The 27,560-nt window shown below is 47.1% G+C and overlaps 1 protein-coding gene across 1 annotated transcript in view; it reads left to right on the forward strand.

Annotated features, from left to right (window-relative positions):
• Positions 1 to 27,560, forward strand: part of ARHGAP39 (Rho GTPase activating protein 39) — a 181,577-nt gene that overhangs the window by 396 nt on the left and 153,621 nt on the right. The gene's annotated exons all lie outside the window — the stretch shown is intronic.

Raw genomic sequence — 27,560 nt, forward strand, 5'->3', positions numbered from 1 at the left:
GGGGGAGGGGGGTCCAATCCCTCCCTTGCACCCCAATCTTTATCCTCTCCCCCCCCCACCCCCTTCTATCTGACCTGCCAAAAGGGGGGGTGGGGGGTGGCAGGACCCTTTAGGACAGGACCTTCTCGATGCCCCTGGGGTGCCCATTTTCTTCCTGCTTGTGGGGGGGGGAGTCCATATATTGCTCCCCTATAAGACCCCCCCCACTCCATGTTACTCCCTGGGGGTCATTCTGCAACCCCCTCCTCCTCCTCCTCCATCTGACCTTCCCCCCCTCTCCCTCCTCCCTTTCCCTGGGGATCTCTTTGGAGGGACCCCCCCCTTGGCATAGCACCTGCTTTCACCCATCCCTTTGCAGCAGGTGCCGCTTCCTCCGTCTCCCCTCTTCCCACCCTGCCAGATTGCTTTGCTGTAATGTCTTGGGGGGGGGGAGGGAAGGAGAAGAAGAATCAGGCTTCAAGGGTGGGTGGGTGGGTGGGCTATTTAAGGGTGTCTTTCCCCCCCCCAGCAAGAAATAGATTTTGGGGACGAGGGATGGGGGGAGAGGCGAATTGCAAAGGCTGGCATGCATTGCTCCTGCGGCCCTGGTTTTTTTTTATTTTATTTTTTGCAAGCCTTGATGGCTGTTGCCTGGTGGGGTGGGGGCCGTGGGGCTGGAGCCCGTGCGTGGTTGTTTATTGGGGGGGGGGTGGGGGTCTTTTTCCTTGGGGGGCTGAGGGGTGTGTAGGGCGGATGGAAGCTCTTGCGGAGATGTGGAAAGCATGGAGGCTGCAGGGTGGAGGAAGGGGGGGGAGAGGAGTGGGGAAGGAAGGAGCTTGTGAAAGGGTGTGGGGGGGGTTTGCCTTGCTCAGATACCCCATATCGTCGGAAGGAGTTCTGAAGGACGACGCCGGAGAGCGGGCACGCCGTGCGCGACGGACCTTCGAGAAGGTGGCACTGCTTCTCCGCCGGGAGAGGCGAATGTGGGCACCTGCCTTCTGCGGCTCGGGTGGGCTGCAGCGGCCTGGTGGTGCAGTGAGAGGGCAAAGGTTGGCATTCGGGTGGTGTGTGTGTGTGTGTGTGTGTGTGAAGGCCGGGTGTGTGCGAGGCTTAGCCGGGAACACACTCAGGAGCACCCAAGGGCGAGGATTGGTATGCAGCTGGCACGTTTCTCTCCCTTTCCTTCCAAGGCTCCAGCTTTGCAAATCCCTCGCCTGCTCTCTCTCTCTCTCTCTCTCTCTCTCTCTCCCCATCTCTCTAGATTTTTTTTTTGGGGGGGGTGGAAGGGGTGGGGAAAATCGTGCTTGGCCCTCTTAAACCCACCCACCCTTTCCCCAGCAGACTGGATCTGATCTTGGCTTGTGTGCGAAAGAGCCAGGTGGCTTCGCTTGGAGACTCGGTGGCTCTCCGGCCAATTGACACCGTATTACCTCTGGCCCGTCGGAGCTTCGGAAGGTGCCAGTTGGATGGCAGCCGCTCCGTTTCTTGGCTCTCTGGGATGTGGGGCACATCCTGTGTGGTTGTGCGGGAGCGAGTCTGGCTAAATGTGGTCCTGTTAGTTGTTGCTTTTGAGTGTGAACTGCCGTAGCAAGATGCTGCCTCTGTGCTGTCGGATGCTAATTGTCCGGGGATGGGGGGCGGGGGGCAGAGTGAAAACGACACCCCTGCAGTTTGCACACCGAGGGTTTAAATTTAGCAAGATGTGGCTTTGATTTTAGGTATTGAGGTGGGGGGTGAGAGAATCTGTCCCCAGTCCAACTTTTCTCTTTGCTGCATCAATTATTCACAAATGCGTTGCCTAACCTTTTACAGCTCCTTCTCGTCTTAGTGACAGCGGCACCGGGAAAAGTGACTTACGGCCATTTTTCGCCCTTAATGACCATGGCGGCATCCCCCATGGTCACGTGATTTACATTCAGCTGACTCACATTTATGACGGCTCACCGTTTTTCACAGTTACGACCGTTCCAACATCCCCATGGTCGCGGGGTCGAAATTCAGACCCTTGGCAAAACTGATTCAGATTTATGACGGTTGCGGCGTCCTCCCCGGGGGCCACGCGATCCCCTTTTGCGACCTTCTGGCAAGCGAAGCCAGAGAGGTCGTAAAACGGGGCAAGATTCACTTAGCGACTGTCTTGCTTAAGGATGGAAATTTTGGGCTCAATTGTCATAATTAGAGGACTACCTGTATTTATTAAAAAATTTATTTTTTTTGAGACTGTCATGCCAGGATTATTAACTTGGATGGATCTTTAGCAATTTTTGTTTGCTCTTGTTTGTGGGATTGGAGCAAAAGGGATGAGAGAGATTTTGTGCTACCGATTTAGTGGGGAAGGGGACCGTGGCCCACTCAAAAGTTTTCCTCCCAAGTTTTCAGGCTTCATGCAAAGCAGAAGGTCAAAGGTCGCTTGATTGCTGAGTTTGTGGTCTCCAAAGGTGAATTTGAATTGAAAAGGACCCTGTCCTTAAAATTTTAAATGTACAGTTGGAGATTTTGGGGCCCTTGGATTTTTATGCAAGGATTAAAAAAATGGAGATTGAAAGCAGCTCTTCTCTGCCATTTCATCATGATGAACAATGTGTCTCATACAGATAGTCCTCAAGTTACAACGATTTGTTTAGTGACCGTTCAGATTTACAACGGCACTGAAAAAAGTGACTTACGATCGTTTTTCACACTTACGACCGTTGCAGCATCCCCGTGGTCGAAATTCAGTCTCTTGGCATACCCACTCGTATTTATGACGGTTGTAGTGTGGTGTTGGGGGTCATGAAATCCCCCTTTTGTGACCTTTTGTCAATGGAGAAGCCAGATTTACTTAACAACCACATTACTCACTTAACAAGTGCAGTGATTCACTTAACAACTATGACGAGAATGGTCGTAAAATGGGGCAAAACTCACCTAACAACCATCTCGCTTAGCAACAAAGGAATTTTGTGCTCAGTTGTGGCTTTAAGTGGAGAAACGCTGGTACTATGTATATACAGGTAGTCCTCAACTTACAACTGTTCATTTAGTGACCATTCGAAGTTACAACGCCACTGAAAAAAGTGACTTACGACTGTTTTTCAGACGACTATTCCAGCATCTCCCGTGGTCACGTGATTTACATTCGGATACTTGGCAGCTGACTCACATTTATGACAGTTGCAGCATCCCGGGGTCATGTGATCTCCTTTAGTGACATTCTGATGAGGAATGTCAGTGGGGAAGGCAGATTCACTTAACAACCGCTTTACTAACTTAACTGCAGTCATTCACTTAACAACTCTGGCAAGAAAGGTCATAAAATGGGGAAAAACTCATTTTGGGCTCAATTGTGGTCATAGGTTGAGGACTACCTGTACTCTGTGTGTGTGAGTGTGTGTGTGTGTGTGTGTGTGTGTACAGGTAGTCCTCAACTTACAGCAGTTTGTTTAGCGACCGATCAAAGTTACAGTGAAAAAAGTGAACCTATGACCATTTTTCACATGTACGACTGTTGTAACATCCCTGTGATCATGTGATCAAAATTCAGGCGCTTGGCAACTGACTCATATTTACGACGGTTGCAATGACCCATGGGTATGTGTCACGGGATCTCTTTTTGGTATCTGCCAGTGAAGCCCACGGGGAAAGCCAGATTCACTTGGACAACCGTATTATTCACTTAACAACTCTGGCAGGAAAGGTCGTAAAAAAACGGGGCAAAGTTCACTTAACAAGTGTCTCACTTAGCAACGGAAATGTTGGGCTCAGTTGTGGTCGTAAGCCGAGGACTCCCGGTGTAACATCATGCAAGCATGGCGGGCGCCCATTGGCAAAGAGAAAGCTCTGGACAGTATAAGTTGGAAACATGCGGACAAGGTCTTCATCCTGCAGTAGATAGGATGATGATGATGATGATGATTGATGATGATGGCCCTTCCTTTCAGTCTTCTCCTCATTTCTAATCATTTCTAAACCCCAGACCTTGGATGGTCGCAACCTCAAGCCACCATTGACCAGCATTTCCAATCTCCTCCTCTGCTTTTGCTTGAAGCAATTTGAATTTCTTGACGATGGACCTTAAAATGCCAGCACGCGGATTCTATCCTTCTTAGAGTTTTTCGGTAAATATCAAAAGAAGACGCAGCATTTTTCCTCCTCCTCCTCCTCCTCCTCCTCCTCCTCCTCCTCCTCCTCCTCCTCCTCCTCCTCCTCCTCCTCCTCCTCCTCGGTCTGTTTTTCTTCCAGACTTTGAGGCTGAACCAGCTATCGTGTTTTCCCGAAAATAAGACCCTCTCTTATATTTTTTTGAACCCCAAAATAAGCGCTTGGCCTTATTTTCGGGGAGGTCTTATTTTTTTTTTTTAATTTGATTTATATGCCGCCCTTCTCCGGAGACTCAGGGCGGCTTACAATGCGTTCAGCAATAGCCTTCATCCTTTTGTATATTTATACAAAGTCAGCTTATTGCCCCCACAAACTGGGTCCTCATTTTACCCACCTTAGAAAGGATGGAAGGCTGAGTCGACCTTGAGCCTGGCGAGATTCGAACTTACTAATTGCAGATAGCTGGAGTTAAATTACAATGCATTAGTCTGCTGAGCTATCCAGGCTCCTGGATTTTGGGGCGCGCGGAGCAAGATGAGGCTCCTCTTGCCGTCTTATCTGATTTCCAGCTCTGTGTTTAAATATTTTCAGGGAGGGCTTATTTTCGGGGGGAGGCTTATTTTAGCGCATGAGCTCAAAAGCCCGATTGGGCTTATTATCAGGGGAGGTCTTATTTTCGGAGAAACAGGGTATCTGGAATCTTAGCTGTAGAAGAAATAATAGCTGAGATGGAGACCCCCCAAACTCCCAATTCGTTGTGGACAGGCCTTCTCCGAATCAACGGTTGAGGAACATCTGCAGAGCTTTTCTGAGGAGCCCATGGTAGAGGCAGTGTTGAAGGAAGAAGAACTTCTCTTCTGAGGTGGTGGAGGCCGACATGAACTATTGTTTGATTTGTCCAGTTCTTGTGGAGAAGTCATCCAGCTCTCTATAAGTGGTGCTCCATAGATCAAGAGAAGAACAGATGTGGCTTTCGGGACATGGAGGTCTCGTTTTGTGGGTCTCTGTGGAGTTTTGAATGGTGGAAGAGAGGTATTGGGCCAGTGGAATCGCGTCGGAAGGAAGTCCCACGGAATGGAATACACTACAAATTTGTTGTTACTCTGCGTTCCTCAATCTGCTTTCTTGCGTGGAGGGACCCCCATGATAAAGCTTGACTTCCGGTGATTTTTCATGTGACATTCCTGTAACGGCCTTACAAAAATACGGATCACTGCCTTTTCATTTTTTTATCTCACCTTTATTATTGTTTATAAGTAATTTGAGGTAGCGAATGTACCTAATACCCCTTCCTGTTTCTGTTTTTCCCACAACAACAACCTTGAGCGAGAATGACCAAGTCACCCAGCAGCTTTCGTGCCTAAAGTGGGACTAGAACTCACCATCTCCTAGTGATTGGCCCAATGTCCCCCAGCCAACTCAAATAGTCATGCTTTGGACTAGAATTCACCATCTCCTGGTGATTGGCCCAGAGTAACCCAGCCAACTCTCATGACTAAGGCAGGACTAGAATTCACCATCTCCTGGTGATTGTCCCAGAGTAACCCAGCAGTTCTCATAACAAAGGCGGGACTAGAACTCACTATCTCCTAGTGATTGGCCCAATGTTCCCCAGCCAACTCTCATAGTCATACTTTGGACTAGAATTCACCATCTCCTGGTGATTGGCCCAGAGTAACCCAGCCAACTCTCATGACTAAGGCAGGACTAGAATTCACCATCTCCTGGTGATTGTCCCAGAGTAACCCAGCAGTTCTCATAACAAAGGCGGGACTAGAACTCACTATCTCCTAGTGATTGGCTCAAAGTAACTCAGCCTGCTCTCAAGCCTAAGGCAGGGCCAGAATTCACTATCTCCTAGTGATTGACCCAAAATCAACCAGTCGGCATTCATGCCTAAGGCAGGACTAGAACTCACAGTCCCCTGGTGATTGGCCCAAAGTCCCCCATCTTCTTTTCGTGCTTATGGCAGGACTAGAACTCACAGTCTCCCAGTTTGTGGCTCAACATCTTAACCACTTGACTGAATTGGCTCTCTTCAATGCTATATTGCTTTACATTAATATTCATTCTATTGTCACAGGGATGTGCTTAGGAATTAGATGTAACATAATGGGTCTAAAATAAATGAATAAATGGAAAGTGTTAGAAACAAGGAGAGATATTTTTAAAGGATATTTATACTGAAAAATCCTTTTTTTTTTAAAGAAAGAAATAACATTCATTTCCATATTCTTTTTTAGTTTGCTTCCTTGGATATGTTTTGCTGTGTGTGTTTTTGGTATGTGTGTGCGTACGTTTCGACATTCTTCATTGTATGGGATCAAAATAAAGCATTTCGGCTCAAATCATTTGAGAGACACTTATTTGCATGGTAGCTACTGTCCTTAAATCATGCTTTTATTGATGTGCTTAGTGACTAATCCTCTGCCTTTCTATAATACAGTGACACTCCAGATACTTAATAACGAGAACAAATGCAAAAATAATAAACCCAACCGTCTCATCCATCTATTTCTGTCTGTTCTTCCGTCTGTCCGTCTCATCCGTCTGCCTGTCCCCCGCAGCTAGTCCACCCACGCCCTGACACCTGCCTCACCTGATGACCACCACACCTGCATCCCCATCCAACAGGACCCTACGTAGCTGCCAGCCCACTTCCTCTGCTTGCTCACAGCTGCAACAGAGCACGAGTCCGAGCAATGCACCGGTGCCGGTGCCGCAGCCACGAAGCGAGGCAGGTGGAGCTGCCCCATGTGCCCTGCACTGGCTTACCTCCGGGTCCCCGCAACCAGGCTATCCATGCACTGACACCGGCCTCGACTCGCGGCTGTGGCACCGACACACCCCTTGGCTTCCTGCTTCATTGCAGCCGTGAGCAAGCAGAAGAAGTGGGCCGGCGGCCACGTGGACTCCTGCTGCACAGGGCTGTTGGCGCCGCAAGGCAGGTGTCAGGGCGTGGACGGCCTGGCTGTGTGGGTCCTGAGGTAAGATGGTGTGGGGCGCATGGGGCAGCTAGACCATCATCCCACCTTGCTTTGTGGCCACAGCACTGCGAGCAACCAGATGGAATGGGCGGACGGACGTCTACGCAGGCTCTTAAGTAGGGCTTATTTTGGGAGTAGGGAGTAGGGCTTATACTACACATGTAAAAAGATGCTAGGGCTTATTTTCTGGATAGGTCTTGTTTTCAGGGAAATGTTATCTATTTCTATCCTATCCATCTATTAACCTATACCCTTCCATCCATCCATCCATCCACCTCATCTGTCTGTTTATCCCTATTTCTAGCTTAACTATGTCCATCCATTCACCTACATTCATTCATCCATCCATCCATCTCATCTGTTTGTTTATCCCTATTTCTATCCTATTTCCATCCATTCACCTATATTCATTCATCCATCCATCCCTCTGTCTGTCTATCCCTATTTCTATCCTATTTCCATCCATTCACCTATATTCATTCATCCATCCATCTCATCCATCTCTCTCCATCCATCCATCCATCCATCCATCCATCCATCCATCCATCCATCTCCTCTATTTGTCTGTTTCTATCCTATCCATCCATTAACCTCCATCCATCCATGCATCCATCCATCCATCTCATCCATCTCTCTCCATCCATTTTATACATCTGTCTATTTCTATCTTATCCATCTATTAACCCACATCCATCTATCCATCCATCCATCCATCCATCCATCTTTCATTCCATCCATTTCATCTGTCTATCGATTTCTATCCTATCCATCCATTAACCTATATCCATCCATCCATCCATCCCTCTGTCTGTCTATCCCTATTTCTATCCTATTTCCATCCATTCACCTATATTCATCCATCCATCCATCTCATCCATCTCTCTCCATCCGTTCGTCCATCCATCCATCTCCTGTATTTGTCTATTTCTATCCTATCCATCCATTAACCATCCATCCATCCATCCATCCATGCATCCATCCATCCATCTCATCTGTCTGTCTATTTCTAATCTATCCTATCCCATCCATCCATCCATTTCATCCACCTATCTATGTACCCATTCATCCATCCGCAAAAAAGGAATGGCCCAACTCTTAGCCTAGAGAGTGGGAAAAGGAGCATAAAGTTCGAAGTTTAGGGCTGCCACCTACAACGATTCATCCATTGGTTCTTGTGCACGATTAAATATAGTGTTTCTAACATCTGTAATGAAGCTCGGTGGTCAGAATACATTGGAATTTCTGTATGTTACCCCCCAATAATCGTTCGGGTGTTGCCTGATCCTTTCTGGATTGCCCACACGTGTATTCAGAACATAGCGTGGTATTTTATTAAATTAATGTTTCTCTACCTTGGCCTCTTGAAGCCACGTGGACTTCAACTCCCAGAATTCCCCAGCCAGCTGGGAGTTGAAGTCCACGTGTCTTCAAATGGCCAAGGTAGAGAAACACTATTAGATCAGTTACTGGCCAAGATATATTATGTCAACTGCATACCTGCAATCTACTAAGAAAGTCATCCGATCAAAAGATGAAGTAAGATGAGTTTGACTTCATTCTGACCATTCCATGCCAACTTTTAATAATTGCCCCCCCTGTTTTTAAAGCATTTACACAAAATTGCTTTATTTTATTTTTTATTTTTTATTTGATTTATATGCCACCCTTCTCCGGAGACTCAGAGCAGCTTACAATGCATTAAGCAATAGCCTTCATACTTTTGTATATTTATACAAAGTCATCTTATTGCCCCCATAATCTGGGTCCTCATTTCACCTGCCTTTGAAAGGATGGAAGGCTGAGTCAACCTTGAGCCTGGCGAGATTCGAACTTGCAGTAATTGCAGGCAGCAGATGTAAGTGGATGTTAATTAGTCTGCTGAGCCACCAGAGCTTTATACCCATTTTACATTTTTAGAAATATTGTCAACAGGCTGATCGGCCTGTAATATATTGTGTCCCCCTTTTTCTCCCTCCTTTCTTGGGATACTTTAATTTTTGCAGGTGCCGGTATACCTGTGTGGCTCTTGAAAGGGGGGGGATGGCGGTACCTATCATGCCAAGTTTTCCTTTTTGAGCTATCGCCCGGGTAGAACACAAAGCAAACAATCTACTTTAATCCCGTCTCCTGTTTTCGTTTCAGGTAGATGAATCGCTGCAATGCCGCCTCCATTTTTTTCTTCTTAACGCTGACATTTCTCCATCTGTCTCGTGCGGTTGTGTATCGACCATTTAACTCTGCCTGAATATAAATTACTTCTGTGTGAAACACACACATAAGACAAGGCACTTTCTCCGTAACCGGTTTTCTCAGCTGAAAAACACCACTACCACTTTGGCTCATATTGATTTAATTGGGATGCTCCCTCTTGGTTCAGGCCTAGTAGGCTTTGGGGTAGGCAGAAGTGTCTGTCTATCCGTCCATCCAGCTCATCCATCTCTATATATTTCTATCTATCCACCTGCCTGTCTTCATCTCATCTGTCTATATTTCTATCTTATGTCTCTCTCTCTCTCTCTTTCTCTCTCCATTCACCTATATTCATTCATCTATTCTTCCATTCCGTCCATCCATGTCATCCATCCATTCACTTGATCTATCTGTGTGTCTGTCTACCGATCTCTATCTCATCTCTCTATATCTGTCTGTTCATTCATCTCCCCTCTGTCCATCTCATCCATCTCTATATATTTCTATCCTATCTGTGTCTTGTCTGTCCATCTCGGCCGTCTCTTTATTTCTATTTTATTTTCTCTCTCTCTTTCCATCCACCTATATTCATTCATCTATTCTTCTATTCCACCCATCCGTGTCATCCATCCATTCACTTGATCTATCTGTGTGTCTGTCTACTGATCTCTATCTCATCTCTCTATATCTGTCTGTTCATTCATCTCCCCTCTGTCCATCTCATCCATCTCTATATATTTCTATCCTGTCTGTGTCTTGTCTGTCCATCTCGACCGTCTCTTTTATTTTTTTCTCTCTCTTTCCATCCACCTATATTAATTCATCTATTCTTCTATTCCACCCATCCGTGTCATCTATCAATCCATCTGACCCAACTGTGTGTCTGCCAATCTCTCTTTGGCATCTATCTATCTATCTATCTATCTATCTATCTATCTGTCTATCCATCCATCCATCCATCCATCCATCTATCTATCACTATCTGCCTGTCCATCCATGCCATCCATTCATCACACCCATCTGTGTATCAACCTCTCTCTCACCTATTTGTCATCCATCCATCCATTTCACCCATCTGTGTGTCCCTCTCAGTCTCTCTCTCTCTCTATTTTTATCTATCTGTTCATCCCATTCCATCCCATCCACCTACCTACCCACTCACCTATCCCATCTCTGTGTGTCTCTCTCAGTCTCTCTCTCTCTCTCTCATCTATTTGTCATCATCTATCCCATCCCATCTATCCGTCCGTCCATTCCATCTCTGTTTCTCTCTCATCTATTTGACATCTATCTGTTCATCTATCCCATCCCATCGATCCATCCATCATCCATCCATCCCATCTCTCTCTCTCTCTCTCTCTCTTATCTATTTGTCATTTATCTGTTCATCTATCCCATCCATCCATCATCCATCCATCCCATCTGTCTCTCTCTCATCTATTTGTCATCTATCTGTTCATCTATCCAGCCATCCATCATCCATCATCCATCCATCCATCCATCCATCCCATCTCTCTCTCTCTTATCTATTTGTCATCTATCTGTTCATCTATCCCATCCCATCTATCCATCCATCCATCCATCCATCCCATCTCTCTCTCTCTTATCTATTTGTCATCTATCTGTTCATCTATCCCATCCCATCTATCCATCCATCCATCCATCATCCATCCATCCATCCCACCTGTCTCTCTCTCTCATCTATTTGTCATCTATCTGTTCATCTATCCCATCCCATCTATCCATCCATCCATCCATCCCACCTGTCTCTCTCTCTCTCATCTATTTGTCATTTATCTGTTCATCTATCCCATCCCATCTATCCATCCATCCATCATCCATCCATTTATCCCATCTCTCTCTCTCTCTCTCTCATCTATTTGTCATTTATCTGTTCATCTATCCCATCCCATCTATCCATCCATCATCCATCCATCCATCCCATCTGTTTCTCTCTCTCTCTCTCTCTCATCTATTTGTCATCTATCTGTTCATCTATCCCATCCCATCCATCCATCCATCCATCCATCCCATCTCTCTCTCTCTCTCATCTATTTGTCATCTATCTGTTCATCTATCCCAATCCATCCATCCATCCATCCCATCTCTCTCTCTCTCATCTATTTGTCATCTATCTGTTCATCTATCCCATCCTATCCATCCATCCATCCATCCCATCTCTCTCTCTCTCATCTGTTTGTCATCTATCTGTTCATCTATCCCATCCCATCCATCCATCCATCCCATCTCTCTCTCTCTCATCTGTTTGTCATCTATCTGTTCATCCATCCCATCCATCCATCAATCCCATTTGTCCGTCTGTCTATCTCTCTCTCTGGGTCACCTCCTCCTTTCCGGAGGTCCAGGGCCACAGGGCCTCTCGGTAGCCAGGATGGTACCAGAGCAGAGCGCATCCAGAGACCATCCAAACGGGTTCAAACATCCGCATTCTCCACGAACACCTTACCTGCCCAGGTGCAAGCAGAAGGGCACAAGAGGGCGACAGGCAGGGCTGAGACTTCCTTGAGCGTTTCCTGGCCAGAAAAGTTGTCCTATATGGCTGCCAGGAAGGAAACTCCGTGGCCCTGAAGTCATTGGGAGCTCAGCCCGACGGGGAGTTTTTCCCTTTACTTTCCCTGTTAATTAGATATTAAGTTCTCCGAAGATCATGGCATTCAATTTCGGTATAAAGTACGGCATCTGCTGCCTTTATTTAGACAATAGCTACCATAAACAGTGTTTTATGACTTTAATGGAAACAGCCCCGTTAATATGTTGCTTGCTTACAGTTATTTTTTTGCTCTCTCTCCAGCCCTGTAGATCTACTTTAGCCATTTTAAGCATGTTAATTTCCTAATATTGTGGAATTTAATTTTCATTTTTCATTTTCCAACCTCTCCGACTGCTTGCTGCGCACCACAATTTTACTCACATTGGCCAGGAGAGCAAGTCGGGAGGCTATGAACGAGACGGGCCGTATCTAGCAATTATGGTCTAGCATAGTTCTCGACTTACAACCGCAGTTGAGAATAGAATTTTGGTTGCTGAGCGAGACTGTTGTTGAATGAGTCCATGCCCAATTTTGTGATTTTTTTTTTGGCTGTTAAAGAATGGAATAGAATAAAATTTGAATTAGAATAGAATAGAGTAGAATAGAATAGAGAATGGAGTAGAACAGAACAGAGTAGAGTAGAGTAGAGTAGAGTAGAGTAGAGTAGAGTAGAATAGAATCAGAATCAGAATCAGAATCAGAATCAGAATCAGAATAGAATTAATAGAATAGAATAGAATAGAATAGAATAGAATAGAATAGAATAGAGAATAGAGTGGAGTAGAATAGAATAGAATAGAATAGAGCAGAGCAGAGCAGAACAGAACAGAACAGAACAGAACAGAACAGAACAAGGAATAGAATAGAATAAGGAATGGAATGGAATGGAATAGAACAACACAACAGAATAAACCACCAGAGAGTTCACTGCTCACTCCTCTTCTTAGAGTAGAGTAGAATAACCGAGTTGAAAGGTACCTCGGAGGTCTTCTAGTCCAACCCCCTTCTCAGGCATGAACCCCCATATACCATTTCAATCTCCCATATACCATTGTCCAATCTCTTCTTAAAAACTTCCAATGTTGGAGCATTCTCAACTTCTGGAGGCAAGTTGTTCCACTGATTAATTGTTCTCATTATCTAACGATCTAATTAACTAATTATTCTAAATAATCATTGCCGTTAACTGACTCATGTGGTCGTTAAGTGAAACCAGCTTCACCCCCATTGACTTCGCATGTTGGAATTTCAGCTGGGAGAGTTGTAAACAGCAACCATGTGACGTTGCAACCATCATAAATACGAGCTTGTCGACCAAGGGCCTGAATTTTGATCAGGGGACTGGGGGTGGTGGTGTTGCTACCGTCATAAGTATGAGGACGGTCGTAAGTCCCTTTTTTCACTGATGCAACTTTGAACGGTCACTAAACAAACGGTTATAAGTCAAGGACTGCCAGTATCTTCAAAACATGTTCCTTCCTTGGTCTGTCTTTAACTCTGCCCCACATGATTTGGGTCAAACTCAAACGTATCCTGAACATGAGGGCAGATCAATCAAATTCTGGAACTGTAAAAACTGGCTCAGTCTCTCTCAGCTTTGAAGAGAGAATAACGGAGTTGGAAGGGACCTTGGAGGTCCTCTAGCCCAACCCACTGCTCAAGCAAGAGACCCTGTACCATTTCAGATAAATGGCTGTCCAGTCTCTTCTTGGAAACATCCAGTGATGAAGCTTTTCCACTGGTTAATTGTCCTCACTGTCAGGAAATTTCTCCTTAGTTTTAGATTCCTTCTCTCCTTGATGAGTTTCTACCCATTGCTTCTTGTCCTGCCTTCTGGTGCTTTGGAGAATAGTTTGAACCCCCTCTTCTTTGGGGCAGCCCCTCAAATATTGGAACACTGCTATTATGTCCTTCTCTTCACTAGGCTGGACAAACCCGATTCCTGCAACCGTCCTTTGTATGTTTTGGGCCTCCAGTCCCCTAATCCTCTCTGTTGCTCTTCTCTGCACTCTTTCCAGAGTCTCAACATCTTTTTTACATCGTGGTGACCAAAACTGGATGCAGGATTCCAAGTGTGGCCTTACCAAGGCTTTGTAAAGTGGTATTAACACTTCACGTGATCTTGATTCTATCCCTCTGTTAATGCAAGCTAGGATTGTCTTGGCCTTTTTGGCTGCTGCTGCACACGGCTGGCTCATATTTAAGCGATTGTCCACTAGGATTCCAAGATCCCGTTCAGGGTGGATTTGATTTAAATCGAGTTGATTTAAATCACGATTTAAATCATGATTTAAATCACTAGTAAAAAGGCTTTGATTTAAATCAACTCGATTTAAATCATAATTTTTAAAGAGCAACTGTCATCTCTGCTACTCCTTTGACCCACTGTTGACTCACCGATAGTCCCAGTGTTGCAGAATATACAGCCTCCTGCTACATAACTAAGCTCCATTTCAGGCTGAATAAACTGAATTATTTGTGTATCTTAAATAGAAAACTATCTTACGATAGATTTATACTCCAAAAGTTTTTTATTAAAATAAATTCGATAAAAATCAAAAAAATCCGATTTAAATAAAAAAAAATCCGATTTAAATCAAAAAAATCTGATTTTTTTGATTTTTTTAAAAAAATCATTGATTTTTATCCACCCTGATCCCGTTCACAGTTCCTACTATTGAGCCAGGTATCACCTATGATGCTTCCAGGTACTTTGGAGAATAGGTTGATCCCAGGGGTGAAATCCAGCAAGTTCTGACAAGTTCTGGAGAACCGGTAGCGGAAATTTTTGAGTAGTTCGGAGAACCGGCAAATACCACCTCTGGCTGGCCCCAGAGTGGGGTGGGAATGGAGATTTTGCAATATCCTTTCCCCTGCCACACCCACCAAGCCACACCACGCCCACCAACCAGTAGTAAAAAAAATTGGATTTCATCACTGGTTGATTCTCACCCCCTTCTTTGTGGCAGCCCCTGAAATATTGGAAGACTGCTATCCTGTCACCCCTAGTCCTTCCTTTCGTTAAGCTAGACCCAGTGGTGGGTTCCTCCCGGTTCGGCTGAGCCGGTAGCGGTGACGATATGACATCACCGAACCGGTTCTCTGTTTGGGAGCTGGACCCCCCCTGCGTTATTCTTACCTTTTATTTGGCCCCACCCCCAATCTGTTGCTGCCTCCCGAGTCCCAGCTGATTGGCTAGAAGGAAAAAAAACTGTTTAAACTCTTGCCGCGGGGCTTCAAAGGGCCGCCCTACAGCTGATCAGTGTTAAAAGGCAGTGTGGTGGTAGACCGGTGCCTCCAAAAACAAATGGGTAGACCAGTGCAGCTCTGCAAGCAGTTAAAAGCCTGGTAGACCAGTACCTCTGCTAAATCCTAAAGAATTGTCACATGACCATCAAGCCACGCCCACAGAATAAGCCACGCCCACAGAACCGGTAGTAAAAAATTTTAGAACCCACCCCTGGCTAGACCTATCCAATTCCTGCAACCGTCGTACGTATGATTTAGCCTCCAGTCCCCTAATCCCCTCACCCGTGGACTTCCACTCCCAGAATTCCCTAGCGCTAGCCCATCCTCGGACAGCCCTTTAGAAGTAACTCATGTCTTCTCCTCAACATTTTAAAAAAAACCCAACAACATTCGAAACAGAAAATATCTGATTTCTGTTGCTACGAGATTTGTTGCATGCCTGACACCGAAGTGTGTTTAGGCTGTGGGAGTGAATCTTTTTTAAGAATGTTTTTTTTTTTTTAAAGTATGGTACATTTTGTTTGGCTGGAAAGTTCTGGCCAAGTACGAACCAACGATGCTTCCAGATGAGACGTTGGTTACGCAATTTCTTCTGCTTGCTTCGGTGATGAGATTTCACGGGAAACGGGAACATCCAGACATTTCGGGTTTTATGCTTTGAGTTTCCTCACGTTCCATTAAAGCCACTAAGGAAGAAAAGTGATGTGTTTTGCAGTTGTTCTGCCCCAGCTCTGGATTCCCGAGGATATTGACACACACCAATGGTCATCAAATTTATTAAGTAGCAAGAATAAATCAAAGTCCGGCAAAGGTTGGCAACCAGCCCAGAAAGCAAGATACGATAAGACTTTTCCAAAAATGCTCTGATGATAATTACAAGTTGTTTCCAGCAAGAAACTTACTAACCGGGTGTGACTTAAATAGGCTAAGGGAGTGGCCAATTATCCTCAAGCCTTACTCTCGAGGAGACCTCCTCCTCCTGAGTAGCCACTCCTGCCTTTTGGCAGCCCTGCGTGCTCGAGATTGAGAAGAGGCTCCTCCACTTCACTCTCTTCACTTGAAGGAGCCTCTGGAGGTTCTGAAGGCCCTGGTTGAGTCTCTGCCTCTGACATCACATCCTCTTCAGCCTCCTCACTGTCTACGCGAGCGCCGGCTGTGCAGGCTGCTGGCGCGACACCACACCAGCCTTCTCGTTGTCGGGATCAGCCACGGTCTCCGCAGGCCGTTGGCGGGCCACAACAGCAGTGGTCTTTCTGCTTGGCAATCATAGAATCAGTTGGAGGCATCCTTGGGGGTGGGGGGCAAGAAGTGCAAGAAACAAAACCCCTTCTGAGGATCATTATATATGATCATCATTGTCTTTTAATAACCCCATAATCCCTTGCGGGGTGGAGTCTGGGCAACTGAATGGAGCTGAGTGTTTTACTGGCCGGATGCCCTTCCTGTCTCCAATGTGGAGTTATATTCAGCAGATAAATTCTCATCGTGCCCAGAGAGAGAAATATCTGCCTCTACCTAGGATCGAACTCGCCAGCCTCCTGATTGCAAGGCAAGAGCTCCATCTCTGGGCCATTGCATCACTCGAGCATTATATACGATAATGGAAATACTTTATTTTATTTTAAATATTTTATTTCCATTATGACGATTATGGCGTTTATATCCTCATAAACGATCTAGATGAGGGAATTGAAGGGGAATTTTGCAGACAACCCAGAAGACGAGTTCAGGATCCAAAAAGATCTTGACAGACCTCTGTAACAAAACGATATTTGACGTAGATAAAAATAAGGTTTTACATTTGGGCAAAGAAATCCGAATGCACAGGTATTGTATAGGTCAGTGATGTTGTGGCCCCGCCCTCTGAGCCTATCTCATCGGAGGAAGAAAGCTCCGAACATGAGGAAGAGGAGTCAGCCAGGCCTCCCTCTCCAGGCCCCTCCCCTCTGGCACTGTCTCAGGTGCCGGCCGAGGGAGAGGAGATTAGCCAGGAGCCAGGTGTCTTGGATGAGAGCGAAGAAGGAGAGCCGTCATTCCTGGATGCACGCCAACAAAGGCGTGATAAACGGTTGCAGCAGTTAAGGAGGCATGCTAGGGATTAGAACTGAGTCACTGGACCACACCCCAGAGACTATATAAGAGAGGGTGGTGGCTGGTAAAACTCCGTGACGAACAAAAACGAACTTTGGCTAGTCACTTGAACAACGTCTGAAGCTGCCGAAGGGATATTGTTTTGCTGAACTATTTGCAATGCGTATGTAATTTTTTGTTATCTGTTGCAGTAAAAGCTCTTGGCAGACGGTGATTATATTGCTGCCAAGTTTGAGATAATGACCTGTGTGCGTGCCAAGTGCTTCCTTAACCCTCGGCTGGCTGTGTTTGTGTGTGTGTGTGGACGGGGACAGATCAAGTGATGGTGAAACTTTTTGGCACCGAGTGCCCAAACCGGAATGCCGCGCATGCGCTGGCGCACCGGAAACCCCAAGACCAGCTTACTGGTGCAGACATGTGCACTGCCCACCTGGCCTTTGGATTTTTGGCGCTCCGGTGTGCGCGAAGACCAGCTGCCACACAGGAAGCCCAAAGACCAGGTGGCCGGTGCATGCATGCGCACCAGCCAGCTGGTTTTTGGGTTTCCGGCGCTCACGAAGAGCAGCTGGCTGGCACGCATTTGCATGCTAGAAACTAGAACAGCAGCTGACAATGGCGCGCCTGCCCACAGAGAGGACTCTGCGTGCCACCTCTGGCACACGTGTGATAGGTTCGCCATCACGGGTATAGGTGTAACCTAGATCAGTAGCAGTAACTGCGAGAGGGATCTGGGAGTCCTAGTGGACTAGCCACTTAAATAAGAAGCCAGCGGTGTGCGGCAGCAGCCAAAAAGGCCAACATAATCCTCGGCTGCATTAACAGAGGGATGGAATCGAGATCGCTTGAAGTGTCAATACCACTTTACTAGGCCTTGGTAAGGCCACACCGGTGCTAAGTCACTTTTCTTCGGCGCCGTTGTGACTTCGAACGGTCGGTAAAACGAGCGGCCGCATGTCACGGACGACCTGCCTCTCAAAATCTCCCTCTAAGGCAGGGGTCTGCAACCTTAAGCACTCAAGGAGACATTTGGACCGGTTTCCCACAGAAAAGAAAACACCGGGAGCCACAAAACCTGGGTGGGCGTGGCCAATTCGATGACACTCACTTCCACCAGTCACATGACCCACCCCTAGCTACGCCTACCCAGCCGGTCATTAGGGCAGAAAACCAGTTGTTAAAAAACACCGGGAACCACAAAATCCTTTTGACGTATCTCTCACTCCCCTCCCTCTCTCTCCCTCTCTGTATCTCTCTATGTCTCTCTCTCTCTCCCTCTCTCTCTGTATCTCTCTATGTCTCTCTCTCTCTCCCTCTCTCTCTGTATCTCTCTATCTCTCTCTCTCTCCCCCTCTCTCTGTATCTCTCTATGTCTCTCTCTCTCTCCCTCTCTCTCTGTATCTCTCTATGTCTCTCTCTCTCCCCCTCTCTCTGTATCTCTCTATGTCTCTCTCTCTCCCCCTCTCTTTGTATCTCTCTATGTCTCTCTCTCTCTCCCTCTCTCTCTGTATCTCTATGTCTCTCTCTCCCTCTCTGTATCTCTCTATGTCTCTCTCTCTCTCCCTCTCTCTCTGTATCTCTCTGTCTCTCTCTCCCTCTCTGTATCTCTCTATGTCTCTCTCTCTCTCCCCCTCTCTCTGTATCTCTCTGTCTCTCTCTCCCTCTCTGTATCTCTCTGTCTGTCTCTCTCTCCCCCTCTCTCTGTATCTCTCTATGTCTCTCTCTCTCTCTCCCTCTCTCTGTATCTCTCTATGTCTCTCTCTCTCTCTCCCCCTCTCTTTGTATCTCTCTATGTCTCTCTCTCTCTCCCTCTCTCTCTGTATCTCTATGTCTCTCTCTCCCTCTCTGTATCTCTCTATGTCTCTCTCTCTCTCCCTCTCTCTCTGTATCTCTCTGTCTCTCTCTCCCTCTCTGTATCTCTCTATGTCTCTCTCTCTCCCCCTCTCTCTGTATCTCTCTGTCTCTCTCTCCCTCTCTGTATCTCTCTGTCTGTCTCTCTCTCCCCCTCTCTCTGTATCTCTCTATGTCTCTCTCTCTCTCTCCCTCTCTCTGTATCTCTCTATGTCTCTCTCTCTCTCTCCCCCTCTCTCTGTATCTCTCTCTGTCTCTCTCTCCCTCTCTGTATCTCTCTGTCTCTCTCTCTCTCCCCCTCTCTCTCTGTGTCTCTCTGTCTCTCTCTCTCTCCCTCTCTCTCTGTATCTCTATGTCTCTCTCTCCCTCTCTGTATCTCTCTATGTCTCTCTCTCTCCCTCTCTCTCTGTATCTCTCTGTCTCTCTCTCCCTCTCTGTATCTCTCTATGTCTCTCTCTCTCTCTCTCCCCCTCTCTCTGTATCTCTCTGTCTCTCTCTCCCTCTCTGTATCTCTCTGTCTGTCTCTCTCTCCCCCTCTCTCTGTATCTCTCTATGTCTCTCTCTCTCTCTCCCTCTCTCTGTATCTCTCTATGTCTCTCTCTCTCTCTCCCCCTCTCTTTGTATCTCTCTATGTCTCTCTCTCTCTCCCTCTCTCTCTGTATCTCTATGTCTCTCTCTCCCTCTCTGTATCTCTCTATGTCTCTCTCTCTCTCCCTCTCTCTCTGTATCTCTCTGTCTCTCTCTCCCTCTCTGTATCTCTCTATGTCTCTCTCTCTCTCCCCCTCTCTCTGTATCTCTCTGTCTCTCTCTCCCTCTCTGTATCTCTCTGTCTGTCTCTCTCTCCCCCTCTCTCTGTATCTCTCTATGTCTCTCTCTCTCCCCCTCTCTCTGTATCTCTCTATGTCTCTCTCTCTCTCTCCCCCTCTCTTTGTATCTCTCTATGTCTCTCTCTCTCTCCCTCTCTCTCTGTATCTCTATGTCTCTCTCTCCCTCTCTGTATCTCTCTATGTCTCTCTCTCTCTCCCTCTCTCTCTGTATCTCTCTGTCTCTCTCTCCCTCTCTGTATCTCTCTATGTCTCTCTCTCTCTCCCCCTCTCTCTGTATCTCTCTGTCTCTCTCTCCCTCTCTGTATCTCTCTGTCTGTCTCTCTCTCCCCCTCTCTCTGTATCTCTCTATGTCTCTCTCTCTCTCTCCCTCTCTCTGTATCTCTCTATGTCTCTCTCTCTCTCTCCCCCTCTCTCTGTATCTCTCTCTGTCTCTCTCTCCCTCTCTGTATCTCTCTGTCTCTCTCTCTCTCCCCCTCTCTCTCTGTATCTCTCTGTCTCTGCCCTGTCCGCTTACGGGCGAGGAGTGACTGGGAGGGGAGGGTGAGGGGCGGGGCCAGCCAGTGATGGGATCACCCGACGGAGCCACAGCAGAGGGCCCAAAGAGCCACATGTTGCTGACCCCTGCTCTAAGGTAAGGTTGGCTACCTGGGCTTGTGGTTCTGAATCACAAGCCTGGCGAAAACCTTTGCTTAAAACCTGAATTCCTGCACTGCGCAGCGGGTTGATTTAAAACCCCCCTCAAGCCTGCGGTTCCATCATTCGGATGGACAAGGTAATGTGGGATCTGGGATCTGCTGCCAGGTATCCTGCAGCTCGGAGGCTTTATTTCTTCTCTGATGAGCTGTCTCGGGCGCCCCCGTCACACCACCCTCCGCCAGGAAGCTTCCCTGCAGAAAGAAGACCTCTCCGGCATATTTTTAGCATGTGAGAATTCACACCGTCGTGCAACGCAACCTATTACCTGTAGTACCAACGTATTACCTCTGCGTTACCTGTTCAAGGTCCCTTTTTTTTCTCCCCCAAAGATGCTTGTGGTTCGTATTATATGGCCCAGCATCCTTGAAGCCAAAGTTGAAAGGAGGGGCTTATAAATGGCCTTGCCTTGTGCTTTTCGGAGAGCGGGTGGGCGGAGCCTTGAGGCCACCATCTTCTGGTCGCCATCTTGACTTGTTTGACCTTATGTGATGGATGGCCGAGTCTCTCTTGAGAGAGATAGAGGAGGCATGAAATCGGGCCGAAGGGTGCACTGTGAAATTAACTGAGTGCAGTTGCTTCATCAATCCATTTAACTAGCAGAATAGCAGTGTTGGAAGGGACCTTGGAGGTCTTCTAGTCCAACCCCCTGCTCAGGCAGGAAGCCCCATTGCCATTTCAGACAAATGCCTGCCAATCTCTTCTTAGAAACAATCCAGTGATGGAGCACCCACAACTTCTGGAGGAAATTGTTCCACAGATTAGTCCTCCTCCTACTATTGTGCTGACTTTGGGCCAAGAGGTAGCTGTCCTTCATCAACCCCAAAAGATCAAATCCGCTGAGTCTTTGGATGGGAGACCACCAAGAGAAGCCCCAAGACGATAGGAAGTGCAAAATACGACTTTTGAAAAAGACGGTGACAGTTGTCTGTAGAGATTCTCAATCCTCCAGGTCCTGGTTGTCCCAAAGGTGCTTTTTCAAGAGGCAACTGGACTTCCTTGTTTTTTATTTTGAAGACGTTTCTCTTCTCATCCAAGAACTGAAGAAGCTTTTTGTATGAGAAGTGAAACGTCTTCAAAGAAAAAAAGAAAGAAAATCCAGTTGCCTCTTGAAAAAGCACCTTTGGTGACAGTTTGTCCGCTTTCGGCCTCGCACGATGGGATATGCAGATCCATCGCTGGCAGAGACAAACCAGCATCGTCGGACGCCTTTCTACCTTGACTTCTTCGGACCAGTGATGGTGGGACGTCTTGCCCTGCCCGTCTCAGTTGAGGGAGGCCATCGCTGGCCTTTCAACCAAGGCAGCCCCCTCATTTTGCAGCCGGACTGTTCTGACCCAGCTCCCCAGACACGTCAAAACCCTCTGAAGTGAACTCAAAAATTCCTTTATTAGGAGCGCCAGCAGCCCCGGCAAAAAGTTTCCTTCTCAATGCTGGCTAACAAGTCCGTCCATCCAGAAGATGAATAGTTGTCCGCCACATCTATTCATTTCTGCCCCCTGCTTTTTATTCCCAGAGCTAGGATGGGGCTTCGCTAGCAGTGGTGGCTCTTCCATCCCGAGGACCGGCCCATAGATTTCCACTGCTCTCCTCTCCTCTGCCTTATACACAGCCGGGCATTAGGCACTGGACCCAGCTGTTCCTCCTCTTCCTCATCAGCCACCTCCAGACCTGGGGTCTGTTGACTCTCCATCTGAGGGTTGACGGGTGACCCAGGCTCCACCTCTCTATCTCTCTTTCTGACAGCTCCATTTTCCTGCATCGCTGCTCCGACATTCCACTTGCTGGGTAATCTTCAGTCCTACTGGATCGATTGAGTGTCAATCAAACTTCCTCCACAGCCTGGACACTCCCCCTTCATCTGCGCGTGCTCAGTCTTTTCACTCAGTCGCTGGTGATCAGACTGGTGTGCCGTTTTTTCTGCAATATTTAGCGATAATTTCGGATTTTTTCAGTAGATTTCTACTTTAAATTGGGCGCTCCATTTGAGGGCTGACGGGCGACCCAGGCTCCGCCTCTCTATCTCTCTTTCTGACAGCTCCATTCCTTCTTCCCCCTCGGAGCTCTCAGGTTGCCTTGATGCTGGCCCTGACTTCCACGCTTCCTCCTCTTCCTCCTCTGATTTGGCTCTTGGAGGGGCTGACGGCCGACAGGCCACAACACTGAGCCTGCGGATAACCCCTCCATCGTGCTAACACTGGGACAATCTCCCCGCCACCCGAAAAGTGGCTTAGGATGGATGGAGACGGGATCCAGATGCCACCTGGATTAATTTGGCCTCCCTTACTTGGAGATGGTTGCTTAGGTAACATCTAAGACACGAGAGAGGAGCTGCTAATTAAAATGCACTGCTCCCCCCCCCCCGATATGAGTAATGGCTGTGTTGCTCCAAGCACTCCTCTGCAGGATGGCAGGATGCGTCCCGGCAGTCCTCAACGTACAACCACAATTCGAGGACAAAAATCTCCAATGCTGAAGCAGGACACCTGTGGAGTGAGCTTGGCGCCATTTTAGGGCCTTGCTTGCCACACTTGTTAAGCGAATCACTGCATTTGTTAAGTGAGCAACGTGGCTGTTGAGTGAATCGGGCTTCCCCCTTGACTTGGCGTATCAGGTGGTCACAATAGGGGGAATCACATGACCCCTGCAGTCATTATAAGTACGAGCCGGTTGCCACGCATCCGAATTTAGGTCATGTGACCATGGAGATTCGGGAATCGTAAGTGTGAAAGGCAGTCGTAAGCTGCACCCCCTGCGCCCCGTTTTGGGCCTAGACCTCCCTGCACTTACCTGGGAGTCAAAATGGGGCACATGGGGACTCCTGGAAGAAGTGGGGGGAGGGGCGGGGCCAGACAGCAATTTAACTGCCGGTTCGCCTGAAGCGGCCCGAACCGGCTGAATCCTGCCACTGCATATAATGCCTAATAAAAACAATCCTGGCTTAAAATCTATATGTTGTCTGATCATTTTTTCTAACCACGTATGGATTTGTGCCCAAATTTTCCGTGCCTTTATACAGGTCCACCACATGTGGTAATATGTGCCAGGTTATTTGTTTACATTTCCAAAAAGTTCGGGACATACTGATCGCATGACCCCTGCAGCCATCATAGGTACCAGCCGGTGGCCACGCCTCCGGATGTCGGTCATGTGACCTTGGAGATTCTGCAATCGTTAAGTGTGAAAGGCAGTCGCGGTTTTTTTCATGCAATTTTGAACGGTCGCTAAATTAATAGTTGTAAGTCGAGGACGACCTGTATTTTTTTTTTCTGGAACCCTTGGAGGAATTAGCCCTGCCTCCTTGATTCCCACACACCTGGCACAGATGTATTCGCCTCGTTCTTGAGCCCTGTCTCCATTGCCAGGACCTTTGCTTCAAATTGGGTGACTTTCGTATCTTCCTGTTGGAATGCCTCTTAGATGGGATGGAATAACAGAAGAGACCTTGGAGGTCTTCTAGTCCAACCCCCTGCTCAGGCAGAAAACTCTATACCAGTGTTTCTCAACCTTGGAAGCTTGAAGATGGGTGGACTTCAACTCCCAGAATCCCCCAGCCAGCGCTGCTGGCTGGGGGATTCTGGGAGTTGAAGTCCACCCATCTTCAAGCTTCCAAGGTTGAGAAACACTGCCCTAGATCATTTCAGTCAAATGGTTGTCTAGTCTCTTCTTCAAAACGTCCAGTTGGAGCATTCACAATTACTGGAGGCAAGTTGTTCCACTGGTTAATTCAGGGGTCAGCAACCTGCGTCTCTGGAGCCGCATGTGGCTCTTTCACCCCTCTGCTGCGGCTCCCTGTCACTCAAAATAGGTGTCACAACTGCAAATGTATGACACCCACTGGCACGTGATTTATGGAGCTTTTCAACCCCCGGTAGGCCAACCATGGATAAATCCAAGAAAATAAAAGTTTCGGAAGAAAACAGAACGTTTAATTCGACTACATATGCTAGTTTTGTGGCCGCTCAAGAAATAGTCAGGCCCGGGAAGGGTTTTTGTGGCTCCCGGTGTTTTCTTTTCTGTGGGAAACAGTTCCAAATGGCTCTTTGAGTGTTTAAGGTTGCAGACCCCTGGATTAATTATTCTGGCAATAGGGATACAGACTAACCGACTAACGGAATTTGAAGGGACCTTGGAGGTCTTTTTGTCCAACCCCCTGCTCAAGCAGGAGACCCTGTACCATTTTAGATAAATGTTTGTCCAGTCTCTTCTTGGAAACTTCCAATGTTTGCAACTTCCGGAGGCAATTTGTTCCAACTAGTTAATTGTTCTCACTGTCAGGAAGTTTTTCCTTAGTTCTAGGTTGCTTCTCTCCTTGATTAGTTTCCATCCGCTGCTTCTTATCCTGCTTTCTGGTGCTTTGGAGAATCGCTTGACTCCCTCTTCTTTGGGGCAGCCCCTGAGATATTGGAAGACTGCTATCGTGTCTCTCCTGGTCCTTCTCTTCACTAGACTAGTCATGCCTAGTTCCTGCATCCGTTCTTCGTATGTTTTAGCCTCCAGTCCCCTAATCCTCTTGGTTGCTCTTCTCTGCTCTTCTTTTGTTCACATTTTGGTCCTAAGTCACAATTGAAGAGAAGTCCATGTCTGGGAAAGCTGCTGGGGTCTCTTAAGACTATGTCTTAGGTAAGGACCCTTCCGCTTTCCAACTTTTTTGCTAAGCAGGCCTTTTCCCCTTAAAAACATCACTCATCCTGCCTTACCTTGGATGCTCTTCCTTGGAACTGTCTAGTCTAGTGAAAAGAAGGACTTGGGGTGACATGATAGCAGTCTTCCAATATTTGAGGGAATGTCATGGAGAAGAGGGAGTCCAGCTATTCTCCAAAGCACCTGAAGGCAGGAAAAGAAGCAATGGATGGAGACTAATCAAGGAGAGAAGCAACCTAGAACTAAGGAGAAATTTCCTGAGAGTTAGAACAATGAATCAGTGGAACAACTTGCCTCCAGAAGTTGTGAATGCCCCAACACTGGAAGTTTTTAAGAAGAGATTGGATAACCATTTGTCTGAAGTGGTGTAAAGGTTTCCTGCCTAAGCAGGGGGTTGGACTACATGACCTCCAAGGTACCGTCCGTTACTCTGTTATGCTATATCCCCATTGGCAGAACAATTAACCAGTGAAAACTACTTGCCTCCAGAAGTTGTGGGTGCTCGCTCCATCACTGGAGGTTTTCAAGAAGAAATTGGGGAGCCGTTGGTCTGAAATGGTACAGGCTGTCCTGTTTGAGTGTTGGACTAGAAGACCTCCAAGGTCCCTTCCAATTCTGTTATTCTGTGATTCATAACATGGGAATGCAACATTTCCCCGGCTCAGTGTGGCATCTAACGGCCTCTGCCATGTTCTTCAACCTTTCAAGTGCAAGAAGGTTATTATTAAGAAGGTTATTATTATGGAATTTGGGCATTTCTCCAGGGAAGGTTTTTTTTTTTTTACTTAAAGAAAAATGACTTGCATCTCTGGTCTTAGAAGGGCCTTGCTCAGCTTTTCCTGCTTATTCGAGTGTTTGAAAGGAAGGGGGGGGGGACAGGTGGAGAAAGAGGAGCCCTTGGCGACATCTTTGAAATGAACCGCTTCCTTCCAACCTTGTACACAAGGAGCATGTTTGCAGTGCTCTTGCAAGCACAGGACATGAGCTGCATCTTGGGAGCGCCTGCAGACAACGAGCTCATGGTGAAGCCGGAGGGGAAATCCAGTTGCGGGTCGAAATTGTGCTGTTTGAAACTTGGTGAATCTGTGACCCAGATAACCAGTCACAGGGCACGCTTCGTCATGTGCTTGTTTGCAGGCCTTTGCTTCCGTTTGGGATAATGCTCGTGGTGCATGGTTGTAGCAACTCGGGTTCTGTGGGGTCCTTGGTGCTCTCAGAGTTTGGTGGTTAGCTTGCAGATGTTTCGTTATCTGACTATGGAACATCATCGGTGTTAGAAGGGGTTTTTGCTCGGTGCCATCTTGAACGTGATGGTTTTCTTGCAAACATTTCATGACCCAACTAGGTAACATCTTCAGTGCTAGAAGGGAGTGGGGCAGGGGTGAAATGCTTCCGGTTCGGACCGACTCAGGCGAGTAGGTAGCAATGGCGGCGGGCAGTTCGGAGAACCGGTAGCAAAAATCACTTCCCCCCTCAGCCTCCAGCTTGCTTACGTTTGCACGCCTGCCTTGCTTCGCTTGCTGTAATCCCTGTAATCCATTGCATCAGCAAGCAACTGAATCTCCCTGCCTGCAATCAAGCTCATTGGTGAGCAGCTCTATCTGCCTGCTTGCCTGTAAGTTTTTTCCCCCTTTGGGAGCTTTAAAAAAAATAGTTAATTGGGTTTTTTTTTTTAAGTTGTTCTTTTTTTAGACCTAGCCATTTAAAGTTTAGGAAGTTTTAAATTTAGCTGCTTTTATATAAAAATGAAAATAAAATAAAATATTATTTGTGCAGCTTTCTGAGATTTTGTGTGTTTCTGTAGTGTTTCACTCTAACTACGCAAACACACAAAATCTCACCAAGCAGTATGTGGAAGTTTGTGTGTGTAAAGTGTGAAAGTTGGTTTTTTGGACTTTTTGTGGCTGTGTGAGGTTCCTGCTTGTTGCAGGAGCCATTTTGCCCCTGCTTTTACATTGTGGTTGAGGCAGTTGTGTTGTGTTTTGTGTGTGTGTAAAGTGTGAAAGTTGGTTTTTTGGGACTTTTTGTGGCTGTGTGAGGTTCCTGCTTGTTGCAGGGGCCATTTTGGGTCTAGCACAGCTGCTTTTACATTGTGGGTGAGCCAGTTGTGTCGTGTTGTGTTTTGTAGGTTAAAAAAGGGCAAAGAAGTGATGGCGACTTGGCCACGCCCACTTGACCAAGCCACACCCACCCAGTCACCTGACCACCAAGCCCCACCCACTAATTAAGCCACGCCCACAGAACCGATAGCGAAAATTTTTAGATTTCACCCCTGGAGTGGGTGTCCAACCTCTTCTTCAAAGCCTCCATTGATGGAGCACTCACAACTGGAGAGTTCATCTCCTTCAGCGTTGGCCTTCTGGAAACGCTTCCCTGAAAAGATCTGGAAGTAGGTTGGTTATTTCTGAAGAACGGATGGCT

Source organism: Pituophis catenifer, unplaced genomic scaffold (assembly GCF_029215685.1).
Source record: "Pituophis catenifer annectens isolate HBS135680 unplaced genomic scaffold, rPitCat1.0.hap2 SCAF_3, whole genome shotgun sequence".
Taxonomy (NCBI): Eukaryota; Metazoa; Chordata; class Lepidosauria; order Squamata; family Colubridae; genus Pituophis; species Pituophis catenifer.